The sequence below is a fragment of the Lolium rigidum genome, chromosome 5 (genome assembly GCF_022539505.1).
Source record: "Lolium rigidum isolate FL_2022 chromosome 5, APGP_CSIRO_Lrig_0.1, whole genome shotgun sequence".
In the NCBI taxonomy this organism is placed as follows: domain Eukaryota; kingdom Viridiplantae; phylum Streptophyta; class Magnoliopsida; order Poales; family Poaceae; genus Lolium; species Lolium rigidum.
This window is the reverse complement of record NC_061512.1, coordinates 182,465,047-182,478,910: the sequence shown is the minus strand read 5'-3', so window position 1 is coordinate 182,478,910 and position 13,864 is coordinate 182,465,047. Positions and strand designations below refer to the sequence as shown.

Below are 13,864 nucleotides of genomic sequence, written 5' to 3'. Positions count from 1 at the left end.
GGGCTGGTGCTGACGGACTCTTACGCCTAGCTGAGGTAGCTGGAATTAGATCCTCTGGAAATGGTGGTCGGGATGATCTTCTGCGTTTGGAGGATAATAGAACTGGAGAAGATGCAAATGATGATGATGTTGCTTGATTGCCCCTGGAGATTATGCTTGTAGTCGGTTCCTTTTGGTCGAAGTTGTTAGCCTGTTAAAACTTTCTGTTGGTTCTGTAATTCCCTTAAAACGCTAGCATTAGGCGGCGATCCTCCGCTTTTTGTTTCTGTTGTTTTCGTGAACTCTGTTGTATTTTCGTTATCTCCTTTGATAATGAAAATTCGATCCATTGGATCGTTTGGAAAAAAAAAAAACATGTATTCCAATAAAAAAGTCTCCTTGGAGAAATTTCCCAAAACAGTTTTTACTGTATTTTATGCATACAACTGAACTAATTTTCAAATTGAATTCCGAAATGCCTGCAGAAAAAGAGAGGAAGGAACCGATCTAGGCCTGCATTTAAGGAGGACACGCACGATGAGGAAATGGAAGAAGAAGCTGGGCCACACCTTCTCCCGCCTCGTCTCCCCCAAACCCCCATTCAATCTCGCCAAGCCCAGGCCCGACTTCGCTCCGCCGCCGCCCCCGCCGGCACCTCCGCCGCCGCCGCATTCCTCCTACCCGATCCCTCCCCCGCCGCAGCTCGCCATGGGCCACGGAGGACGCCCCGCGCCGCCGTCCCCAGCGGGCCACGTCTTCCCGCAGGCGGCGTCCACGGTGCTCCCGGACCCGGCCCGCTTCTTCGCGCCGGGGCTCCTCTCCGCGCCGCTCCCCACCAACTGCTTCTTCCAGAACTTCACGCTCAAGAACGGCGACCAGCCCGAGTACATCCACCCCTACTCCGTCCGCTCCGCCGCCGCCGGCCTCACCGTCTGCTACCCGACGCGGAACCACTCCCCGACCTTCGACATCCAGACCTTCGCCGCCGACCTCACCGTCTCCTCCCCCTCCGACGCCTCCGCCGCTTCCCAGCCGCACAAAGTCGTCGCCTTCGACGACCTCTCCGTCACCCTCGACTTCTCCCCCTCCCTCCGCGCCTTCCTCGTGCGCGGCTGCCCCTTCGTCACCGTCGCCACCGCCGACGCCGCGGGCCCCGTCGACATCTCCGTCGCCTCCGTCCACGCCTTCCTCGAGGCCGCCCCCTGCGACGACGCGCGGACCAAGTGGCGCCTCCGGATGAACAGCGGCCAGACCTTCCTCCTCTACGCCTCCGCGCCCATCCAGCTCTCCCAAGCCAGCGTCACGCAGCTCATGGCCCCCGCCTTCGCCGGCGTCATCCGGATCGCCTACCTCCCCGACGCCGCCATGGAGGCCGTCCTCGACCGTACAGCCCTCGCTACCCGACGGCGGGGGACGCCGCGCTCAACCGCCCCTTCGCATCGACTACGCGTGGCGCAAGCGGGCGCGGGGGATCTGCTCATGCTCGCGCACCCGCTCCACCTCCGCCCTGCTCTCCCGAGGACTCGCTCGCGTCAAGGTGCTCGACGGGTTCAAGTACCGCAGCATCGACGGCGACCTGGTCGGCGTCATCGGCGACTCGTGGGCTCTCAAGACCGCCCCGCTGTCCACGACATGGCACTCCACCCGCGGCGTCAGCGACGACGGGGTCGGCGAGGTCGTGGCCGCGCTGCGCAAGGACGTGGACAGCCTCGCCACCAGCCCCATCACCACCACCTCCTCCTACTTCTACGGCAAGGCGATCGCCAGGGCGGCAAGGCTGGCGCTGATCGCCGAGGAGGTCGGGTGCCCCGACGTCATCCCGGCGGTGCACAAGTTCTTGAAGGCCAACATCACGCCGTGGCTGGACGGCACCTTCCAGGGGAACGGCTTCCTGTACGACTCCAAATGGGGCGGCCTGGTCACCAAGCAGGGGCTGCAGGACTCCGGCGCCGACTTCGGCTTCGGCATATACAACGACCACCACTACCATCTGGGCTACTTCCTCTACGCCATCGCCGTGCTCGCCAAGATCGACCCGTCCTGGGGGAGGAAGTACATGTCCCAGGCCTACTCCATGGTCGCCGACTTCATGACGCTCTCGCGCAAGTGCGGCGCCAGCTACACCCGGCTGCGGACATTCGATCTATGGAAGCTGCATTCCTGGGCCGGAGGGCTCACCGAGTTCGGCGACGGGCGCAACCAGGAGAGCACCAGCGAGGCTGTGAACGGCTACTACTCCGCCGCGCTCCTAGGACTGAGCTACGGGGACGCGCATCTTGTGTCTGTTGGTGCCACGCTCACCGCGTTCGAGATGCTGGCGGCGCAGACGTGGTGGCATGTCCGGGAGGGGGAAGGGATCTACGAGGACGACTTCAGCGGCAACAACCGCGTCGTCGGCGTGCTCTGGGCCAACAAGAGGGACAGCGGGCTCGGTTCGCGCCGCCCGAGTGGAAGGAGTGCAGGCTGGGGATCCAGCTCCTCCCGCTCCTGCCCATCAGCGAGGCCCTCTTCCCGGACACCGGGTTCGTCAAGGACCTCGTGACCTGGACCACGCCGGCGTTGGCCAGGGACGGCGTCGGAGAAGGGTGGAAGGGATTCGTGTACGCGCTGGAGGGGATCTTTGACAAGGAGTCAGCATTGGCCAAGACCAGGGCGCTCTCATCCCACGACGACGGTAACACGCTGACTAACCTTCTGTGGTGGCTGCATAGCCGTGGTGACACCTCCGGCAGGTGCTGCTGGTATCGACAGTACGGCCACTGACGGCGCTGGGTATTATGAGTTAGCTGCTGGCTGTTCATGGATTGCTCTCGAGGCAAGACGCCACTCGTTGCAGCTGGAAATGTGCCTGGGTTTCAGATTGGGAGAGTTATTGGTTCACTGAAACAAGATACAGACTGGTTGCTCACTGTAAGTTAAACATCGGTACATCACGAATTCAAGATGTTATAGTGCTCTTCTTATTTGAATAAATTTAGTTGCTGCCACATTTGTTCATACGTGAGAGTTGCTGGTTCACTGTAAGAAGATACAGAGTAGTTGTTCATTGTGCTTTAAACATGAGTGGCACAAATTCACGATGTTATAGTACTCTTCTGATTTGAATAAATATAGTTGCTGTCACATTTTTATATCAATTTGTACTGAGGTTACATTGTGTTCAAAAGTTTCAGTTTGCTGCTGTGTATAATCTATGTTTACTTGTTGTTTGTTGATACTCAGTTTTGCCGCGTGCGCTAATATTTCTATTGCACTTTATCTTTCTGGTGATGCTGGTATTGCCAGTACGGCCACTGATGGCGCTGAGTACTATGAGTTAGCTGCTGGCTGTTCATGAATTGCTCTTCAGGCAAGGGGCTGGAAATGCCTGGGTTTTAGAGCGGGAGAGTTGCTCGGTTCACTCGAAAGAATCTACAGGTTGTTCATCGTGGGTTTAACATCAGCACATCACGATTTTCAAGTTGTTATACTTCTCTTGTTATTTGAATAAATTTAGTTGCTGCCACATTTGTTCATGCGTGAGAGTTGCTCGGTTCACCGTAAGAAGATATAGAGTGGTTGTTCATTGTGCTTTAAACATGAATTTTACATGAATTTAAGATGTTATAGTGCTCTTCTTATCTGAGTAAATCTAGTTGCTGTCGCAGATGTTCATATCAATTTACGGATTTGCCTGTTGATTGAGAATTTTTTTATGTCTCAGTCAGCAATTTGTTTCCAGTTGCACTTTTCTCGCACTGCAAGTGTAATCCACAACAGCCGAGGCAATGTCGATAACCCCGGCAGGTGCTGCTGGTATCGCCAGTACGGCCACTAACAGCGCTGAGTGTGTGTTGCTGCTAGCCTGCCATGGATTGCTCTTCAGGCAATGCGCGCTTGCAGCTGGAAATGCATGGGTTTCAGAGTGAGAGAGTTGCTCGTTCACCGATAGATGATAAAGAGTGGTTTCTCACCTGTGGGTTAAACGTCAGTACATCTGGATTTCACGATGTTATAGTTCTCTTCTGATTTGAATAAATATAGTTGCTGTCACATCTTTTCATATCAATTTATACCGAGGTTACATTGTGTGCAAAAGTTTCAGTTTGCTACTGTGTATAATCTATGTTTACTTGTTGTCCGTTGATACTCAGCTTTTTGATGAAAAGGGACCTGCCCCCGCTTCATTAACGAAACATAGAGTTTTGCTACAACATCGAAACAGAATTAAAGGAAAATCAGTCTCTAATCAGACTCGTCCGCAAAGCTCAACTTCATATTACAGTCCACTCAAATGGAGGAACCTGTGTATAACTTGAAGGATCGGCTCTCAGCCAAGAGTATGCGTGTGTTTGCTGATGCACTCCTGCGCCTAAGCAAGCAGCTACATAGTAATATTTTTGTGTTTTTATTTTGTAGCAAAATGTTTTTCTATTGTTGCTTTTTGGTTGCTGCTATATATGCAGCTTTTCCCATAGAATGTGCTTTCTTATATGTTTATTTGTTTACTGAGCAGAGCTTTAAAACGGAGGAACCTGTGTACAACTTGAAGGATCAGCTCCTCAGCCAAGCATATGCGTGCGTTTGCTGATGCACTTCTGCGGCCTAAGCGAGCAGTGATTGCATTTAAAATTATGTTGATCGTTTCTTCATTCTGAATGCCAAATCTGCTTCTTGAAATTATTGTGACGTACACGAGCCATGAGCTGCAGGAGTTCACTTACCATGACAAAAGGATTGTGTTCACTGCTGATATGGTCAGGAAGGTGTTCGATATATCATCAGGTGATGCTTGTGAGCTGCGTGATGTCTACAAGCGGGGTAACCCAAGGCGGCCTATAAGAAAGGTTGAGAAGGTGATGCTTGCTTGCGAAGATACTGACGAGGACACTATTGTTAGGAGCTAGGACCTTCTTGTGTTGGCAAAAGTCCTTAACCCTGTCAGTGGCAATATGTTGTGTATAGACTACCTACTTCATTAGTTCAGCTAGCTCGGGATCAACATATCTTGGATGAATGTATGGATCAAGTTTGGAAAATTCAGTATAAGAATGTGAAGCCGCGGTCACAAGGTGTGGTGAGAGTTGATTTTTTTTTTTTGGATAAGTGGGCCTTTGCCTTTCCTTGGTGTATGTTCATCTTCACGTCCTCATATTTGTTTCAGTATGTCTAAGTGTATTTAGCTTTTATTTGTGTTTCAATGTGCTTACTGTTTGGTTGTTTTTTTAGATCATTTACATGGATCATTTGGAGTTCCCACCTAATGATTATGTCATAGACTACTCGCTTCGAAGAGCTTTGTCCTATAAAGAGCAAAGACTTCGACTTTGTAGTTGCTATTGTCATTGACAAGAAAAATTTGTGCAATACGACTATCTTCGTGAGGCGACCTGTAAGTTAATAACCACCCTTACACTTTGGTTCTTGCCTTTTTTGTTGTTGTGTCCTATGCTTAGCATGAGGTCTTACATGTTCAATTGCTTTTGCTATACCATGTGTGCAGTTTCTCCTTTTGTCCAAGACATTTATATGTACATGTACGTGAACCCGTTGAAGAGGATGAAAATCAACTAGTCTGCATCACTGAATGAATGACTTGTGCCAGGATTTCCTAGTAGCCAGGAACTGGATCTAACCTCATTGTTTGGTTTCCCTTCTTTTTATATTCTCGAGTGCTGCAATATTGATTTAAAATTGTGTCAATAGCTTACACTTTAAGCTTCATTAGTTAGTACTAATTGCTCCTTCATTCTATTCTCGTGTTATTACCTTTTATGCAATTGCTGCTTTACTGTTGAACTTTTGCATCCTTACTGTTGTACTCCCTCCGTTCTTTTTTAATTGACTTGGATTTAGTACAAGTTTGTACTAAATTCGAGTCAATTAAAAAGGAACGGAGGGAGTAGGTTTGTTGTATTACCTATTATTGTTTGCTCCTACTGTTTTGACCATGTGTTTTTCGATTTGGCATTTTAATTTTAATTTTAATTCAATAGTGATTTAAAATTGTGCCAGTAGCTTACATTTTAAGGTGCATTAGTTAGTACTAGGAGCTCCTTCATTTTATTCTTGCATTCTTACATTTTCATGTAATTATTGCTTTACTGTTGCGGCTTACCGCCTTATTGTTGTAGGTTTGCTGCATTACCTATTATTGTTTACTCCTACTATTTTTAACCATGTATTTTCTTGTGTTGTGCATATTAATTTTAACTAATTGTTGCTTTATTAGCACTTACGTATTTCTATATTAGGCATGCTCAATTTTTTCAATACTTTGTATTCAATGCTTCCTTGCATATGCATATTTTTTTTGGTTTTCTCATGTTTCTTGTTAACGATAGCAGATAGGTCCCAGCTCGTTACAAGCACATGCATGAGAAGTATAAGGCTATTTTGTTGCTGATGTTGGTGCAACTATCAAGTGTTAGTGATGTATAGACTCCTTTACTGTGTATGAGGGGCTTCCCTGCCTTTGGCCCCCCTACTGGGAATACCAGTTGCCCATTCACAACATGGTATCAGAAGCTTAGGTTCAACTCCTCTTGCACGTAGCAACTCCGTGTTGCCGCCGTCGATCTCTCCGGCGAGCTCTCTGGCCTGCTCCTATCTTGGCTTGCTTCTTCCCCACTTCTGCGTCTTGCACAGCCAGCTTCGTCTCTGGCCGTGACCGCTCCGGCCCGTCCCGTCTGGCCCCGCCTCCGGCCGGCCCTCCCCTGGTCGACCTCTCCTCTGGCCGGCCCTGTCCGTGCCGGCCCGCCCTCGGCAGCCTCCGCCCCGAGCGAGCCCCGGTTGGGCTCCAGCTGCTCCTGCCCGTGCAGCAGCTCGCACCGGCCAGCCCTAATCTGGCCGGCTCCGCCCCGGCTAGCCCCGCCCTCGGCCGATCTTGCTGCAGCCGGCCCTCCTCCGGCTGCTCGGGCTGCAGCAGGCCCCGGGTGTCTTGGCCAGATCTAGATCTGGTTCGAAAAAAATTGCCTTCTCCGCATCTGGCTATGTCAGTATTCCTCGGTGCCCAGTGATCTTTGATGGTACCAACTATGGGGAGTTTGCTGCCTTTATGCGCATTCACATGCGTGGTCTTCGGCTGTGGGGTGTTCTTACCGGCGAGGTTCCTTGTCCGCCGCATCCTCCTACACCACCGCCAGTGCCACAGGCCCTTGCTGATGATGCTCCTCAGGCTGCTCAGGAGGCAGCCAGCTGCCGAGCTTGCTGCTGATGAGGCATACGAGAAGCATGTACTTGCTTACTCAGAGGTTTTTGGTTCCTATCGGGATAGTCTGGCAGCTTTTACTCAGTGGTGTGATGAGGATGCCAGGGCTGTTGCTGTTCTTTCTCAGAGTGTTCAGCCACAATTTGCTTCAGAGTTTATGGGCCTTGCTACTGTTGCTGAGATGTGGTCTCACCTTCGTCAGCGCTATCAGCCTTCTGGGGATTCTCTATATTTATCTCTGTTGCGTCAGGAGCATGAACTTCAGCAGGGTGACTCTACTGTTGATGAGTTCTACACCCAGAGTGCGGCGATCTGGCGCCAGCTTGACTCCCTTCGCAGTGCTGTCTGGTGTTGCCGGAGAGTACGTTCAGATATGGATTTTCAGAGGATCCATGAGTTTCAGTCTAGACTTCGTCCAGAGTTTGAGCCCCATCGTGCCCAGTTGTTTGCTCGGGGCCGTGTTCCTATCTCAGAGGTGTTGACTGAGCTCCGTGCTGAGGAGACTCGTCTGCGTGGTGCTGGTCTACTTGGGACACCTTCTGTTCTTGCTGCTCGGTTTCCGGTTGCACCGCTGCTTCTACCCACACCAACGCCTGCTGCTACTGGAGGAGCTCGCCCTTCTCGTGGTGGAGGTCGCCCTCGTCCTCCTCGGTTCTGCAGTCACTGTCGGAGGCCTGGTCACCTTGAGTCTGACTGCTATCAGAAGCAGCGAGGAGTTCCTCGTGCTCCACCTTCAGCGCCCGTCACCACCGACTTCACTGAGCAGAATATTGCGAGGCTTCAGCGCCTCCTTGCCTCCTCTGGCTCTGCTTCGACGGGTACCGCTGCCTCTGTGGCTGGTACATCCTCGTGGGTTCTGGATTCTGGAGCTTCTTTCCACATGTCGCATGATTCTTCTTCTCTTTCTTCTCTTCGACCTCTCCCTTTTCCTATTCATGTTCTTACTGCCGATGGTACTTCTCTTCTTGTTGCTAGTCGTGACATTCTTTCTACTCCCTCCTTTTCCGTTCCTGATGTTTCTCATGTTCCCTGTCTTACCATGAACTTGTTTTCCGCTGCTCAACTCACTGATTGAACCTTGTCATTGGCTTCAAACACATGTATTCCCAGTGCATGTCTGCTTTTTTCATTGTCGTAGATGATGCAATCTGGGAAGGATATGGTCCAAGTGTTGTGTTCCCAACTGATGCAAATGTTGAGCAAAACAGAAATCCTGTCATAGGATATGAGGAGCAGGGTCTGCAAAAGAAGGATAGGTTGACATGGATGAAGCAAAGGAGGAGAGCATTCATGACGCTAAAGAAGAAGAGGCCGAGGAACATGTGGATAGAGCAGAAGATACCGAGGTGCACTCACGGAGTAGCATCCTGGACGTGCCACATCCTATAGCATTCATCGATTCTTCATGCACATGGGGCGACATTGGTGAGCAGCATTTTGTTGACAGCCATGTTAGATCGCCGTTTGCATCCAGGACACCGAGTGGTATATCCGACGAACAATGGAATAACGCTCCTGACGCTCCTCCAATGGATCTATTCCTCCAGGGACCGAAGAATATTTTGAGTTTAACAAAATCCCGGACAACCCTAGTCACAAATCAGATGCGCATGTAGCTACTGATGCTGCAGTATTTTATTTTTCTTTTATATCTTTCCAAATTAATGCATCTAATTATGTTGTTTACCTATTTTTATTATGTACGGTGAGTGAGGCCTAGACATCTGTTATAGTCTTGGAGAAGGGACTGAAGTGGGCGAGCATGCAGTGCCGGTTGTTCCCACATTTTTCGTTTTGTTGCTGCATTACTGCTTGTAGGTTTGTTTATAATACCTTTATTCTATTGTTGCTACTTAAAATATAATATTGATGTGCTTCGGTACCACATTTTAGGTTATTTTCTGCATTTTTCTCTTTTGATTTTTGTATGATGAGAAGCTACATCAGTATATATGGGATGCTACTTTCATTATTATCATGTGTTTCATCTGCATTATTTCTTTCCTACAGATGTCAGCAAGGAGACTAATGAAAAAGATGCTACTATCGAGTTAGAAACAATTGAGAAGAGGAGTAGAGCAAAGAGGGCAGCAAATGATGAGCTCGCACCTCGATAGATGAAGAAGGCTCAGGCATCTCAAGATACAGTCCATACATATGACAATTTTATCATACACGGTCGAAAATTCAAGAGGGCAGCTAAAGAAAATCAGCCGTGAGTTTGTTACTATCTTGAAAAAAATGAATGCTCTGTTAGTACATCATTTTTTAATTTAATAATGAATTCTGGAATTTTTTTGGGTCACTGTCTATGTTTTTTTTTTTTTTTTTTTGCATTTTGGACTTTACAGATGCTACATTAGTTCATAGATCGTGCTACATTAGTAGAAAAATAGTACTACAATAGTATACAATTAGTAATACAATAGCATATTTTTGAGGCTTCCTTTTCTTTTTATTTGGGGTATTTTTAGGCATGTTTTCCGGTACCTTTTACTACCCACACGAGGTGAGTAGTATGAAATAAAATCCAGCCATTCATTTAAAAAGGCAATGTGGACTTTTAATTAGAAGATCATTTATTGAAGCACAAATCCCACTAAATTTACCCTTAATTTAGCCTAAAATCTTGGCAACCAGATCTGATTTTGTATTCCATGTTCTTTTCTGAGTAATACCTTCTAAATTTGTCTTGCACCCTACCGATTATTCCTGCAACTTTAGAACATGACCTGCACGGAGTTCAAATACGCGGCCGGCGGCTTAGCACGGCAGCAAAACTGATGGCCACGGAACAACCGAGCCACTCCTTTAAAACATTAGATGACTGCACATATTCTGTTAGTTCCAGCTTGATGGAAGTCAAGATCTTTCAGCCCCCATGCCGTCAACAGCGAAGCACCTTTGGCGACAAATCTGCTGTCTCGGTCCCTCGGTGTGTCTCGCGCTTACTATGTTTAAGAAAAAAGTATGGCACCTACTTGGCTGCATTTTGATGCCTTCTTAGTCAACATGCTACTTGAGCGACACCAACAACAACAAGGCCTTTTGTTCAAAAAAAGAAAAATACCGCCTGAAAGCCTGCCTTGGCTGACTGGGAGCCGAACAAAGCACCCCAAAAAAGATTATTGCCACACCATAAGACACCGATTGACGGATTTTTATTGTGTGTACATGAGGTGCTCGCTAACAGTTTGCTAAACCGGCTGCCGGCTGGGCGCTCTCGCTTCGCTTGGAAGGGCGTCTTGGTGTAGTTGACATTTCCTGGTTGCCAGCAGGTGGAGGATTTCGCTGTTTCTAGAGCATAAGGCCCTGTTGACATGATCTTCACCCGTTGTCGGGTTTGTAGGTATTGTGTGGAGGCTTCGAGTTTTGATGTATGCTCTCCATCTATGTTTTGTTAAATAAATTAATAAAGAAGACCGTATGCATCTTTTCATATGCAGAGGTCGGGGGACGCATACTCCATTTCGGAAAAATAAGACACCAATTATAAAAAAAACATGATACAATTTCTCACCAAGAATCAGACCCTAGGTTTGCCACCATGCCTGTCCCACCGAGATGGATTATTACTCTTTTCACGGTAGATGTTGTGCCTGTAAACACTGAAGTGTCTGGTTTTTGCCCCATTTCAAAATGAAAGTGTCTATCGTGACTTCACAAATCTTCATCTCCAAAACTCTATCATTTAGTATATAAGGGCATGTACAATGGGGTGATGTCAGCCTTCTCTTATGGTTGCCGCGTCAGATTTTTGCTAAGTTGGAGGAGAGAGAAATAAGAAAGAGAAGGTTGCCTTCCCTTAGCTAAGAGATGATCTCTTATGAAATAAGAGAAGACTATTTTCTTCATTGTACTACTTGTCTTTCCTTCGACACACAATTTCCTACTAAAAATAACTAATTCTCATTTATTGCAAGAGATGACAATAAGAGATAATACGTTGCACACCTTATATTTATCGTCTTCTCTAGATGACGTGGATTACTAAGAGAATATGTGCCTTCCCTACCATTGTACATGCCCTAAGTGCGCTTATAATATGTGTATATGTGTCTGCATGTTATCTTGAGTGTTTCCAAAAAGAATTGTCTAGAGTATCACCTGCTGCTACAATTGGCAACAAACAAGTGGTTGGCCAGGAACATGACATTTGGTACTCATGAAGTTAGCCTTAGAAATATAATATTAATAGGTCAATTAAGGAGCGTTCATGAGCAGCAGCAGAATACTATTAGACTATCTCTTGACTCTTATGGCATGTGAAGAATACTAGTTGAATTTGCATTTCATCACCACCTACACATCAGGGTTGTGACTCACTTTGTAGTGCAATTCTGTTTTCTTCAGATAAAGTCTGAGAACTCTTTCTAGGCACAAGCGAAAAGTTTTACCAAAAGCTAATGACATATATAAACAATAGTTTTTTAAAAGAAGATGAAAAGGAATCATTTCTTGTGCTTGCAGTGTCCTCTTGAGATTGGTGAGCATCACATTCTGACCAACCCATAGTTCGACAGGTTAAAATAAAGGTGAGGGAGACAAGTCTTTGACGGCAACTGAAAGAAGAAAATTCTACGATATAGTGCTAAGATAGGTTTAATTAATGAGCTAATTGTCACACATCTCGCCGTGTCCAAACCCTATTTGATCATATCATGCATCAGACAGCCTCACAAATTAAAGCCAGATCACTTCCTGTACATGGCAACTCAAACTCATCTCCAACTCTTGCTCCTGCACAGGTGTTGAGTGCCCTACTAAGAACAGGAAGGCTCACTTGCTAAGAAATCATGGCAAGAAAAGCAGAGGGAGAAAAGAAGGTTATCTTTTTAAGTTCAGAATTGACCTTAATGGCACCTGCTGCAGTCAGCATGGAACAAGTGGTTGGCCAATAACATGGCACTTGGTGCTCTGGTTTTGGCCTGAGAAATATAAGACCAAAAGTCCATTCAGGAGTGGTCTTCAACAGAAAACTGTTAGGCTATTCCTTATGCCCCATGTGAATCATGGCACATGCAAGTAAGCGCATATTTGATGACTACTAGTTGAAAGCTACAGTTCATCACACCAGCACACCAGATCAGGGTTGTCACTCACTTTGTTCTATATTCTCTGTTATTTCTCCAGATAAGAGTCTGAGAAACCTAGCACAAGTTCTTCCAAAAGTGAAAGACAAGAAACCAAACGTTTTTTCAAGAAATGGAAATCAGGACTTGAGCTTGCAGTGTTTTGGTGAGATTGGTAAGCACCGAATGCTGAACTAGTGATCATCCAGTTAGGTGCAAAAATTTTGGAAGACTATCTTGATACAAGTGCCTAAATTTACTCACCGCCGCCTAAATTTAGTGTGCAGACGGCGTGCGGTTGGTGGTTCCTGTCTTTTGACTGGCTCGAGAGGAGTCTATATCGATCTATCTTCACTTTTGACACGCTCTTGAGATTTGCCTTGTTTCGAGAATGTTGTGTTTTAATTATTCTCCAGGAATTCTGGGATGCCTTTTCGATACTAGTGTATCCGAATTTAATTAATGTGCAATAGACCTAGCACAAACCGGAAGACCATGCTAGCATTCCATGTACTACATGACTACATGAGCCCATCCATAGTACATGCACACCTACGTATCTCCTCCTAGCTCTTCCCAACGAGAACCCTTTCTCCTCTCCTTCATGACAAGCCATCGAAGACAACGATCGATCTACGATGGGTTAATTTGCAGGCATGCATTCCATTGCCAATGCCATGCTCGCTGGTGAAGAGGGAGACGCGTGCAGACTCTCGGGTGGGTAATTTGTCGCCCTTGTCGGTGTAGTATAGCTCAACATCGTCTCGTCATGCATGTTGGTGTTGGGCCATCGTCCATGATATCTCGTCGTTTATCGAGCTAGCTCGCTGACAAACATCGACGGAAGTCCATCGGACGGGTCATCACTCGCATCATCTCGTACCGACTGGCGCCGCTTCCTAGACACTTAATGAAGGACACTATATGATGGTGTCGGCGCTTGGCTTGTCACCTAGACGAGAAGTGCAACCTCACCGTTGGATGACAGCGCCAAAGTTCCCTTGTGGCAACTCGACATCGTGAATAACGATGCCCCCTTTGTCGCACCTCCGCGCTCCACGATATCACCAGGACTTTTAGTTTAGATCTAAACATAAATCAAGTGCATGTCCCCAATCAAACGAGCTATGAACATGCGTGTAGGAACAAGTGGGGAGAGAGAATTCATAGGAGTATCGAGGTAGAGGACTAGGCCAGGGGTGCCTGAGGCCTCGGTTGCAGCTAGGGTGTGTCGGTGAAGGCTTGGTGGAGCAACTTCTTCTTGCGGAGGCAACAACCTCGAGGATGGACAACACGAGTGACATTGACTATGGTGGTCACTGGCTTCCCGCTTCAACGGCGCCTCGCAGAGTGGCACGTCGGGACGAAATCTCCATTAAGGTCATCTGGTTGGCGAACCCTAGAGAGTCCTTGTATTCGCCATCCCGCGGATCATATTTTGGGTGCTTAGCTTCCCCCTTCCTCTATCTTGATTTGTTTACTTACTTGATACTCCCGGTGCTTTGTCCCTTGATCCCTAGGTCATTTGAGGATATATGTGTTGGCAAAGGCCTCAGAGCATCTCCAGCCGCGTCCCCCAAAGCGTCCCCCAAAGGGATTTGGGGCGCGCCGGACAGAAAATGCG

General features: G+C 47.6%; 1 long non-coding RNA gene and 1 pseudogene across 1 annotated transcript; both read left to right on the top strand.

Annotated features, from left to right (window-relative positions):
• The first annotated feature begins 516 nt into the window (after window positions 1-516).
• LOC124656802 lies at window positions 517-2,976 on the top strand (annotated as a pseudogene).
• Window positions 2,977-4,806: 1,830 nt separating this feature from the next.
• On the top strand, window positions 4,807-5,756 carry LOC124651742. Its single transcript, XR_006987495.1, has 3 exons — window positions 4,807-5,030; window positions 5,188-5,350; window positions 5,462-5,756. It is a non-coding gene; the product is annotated as an uncharacterized LOC124651742 (long non-coding RNA).
• The last annotated feature ends 8,108 nt before the right edge of the window (window positions 5,757-13,864 follow it).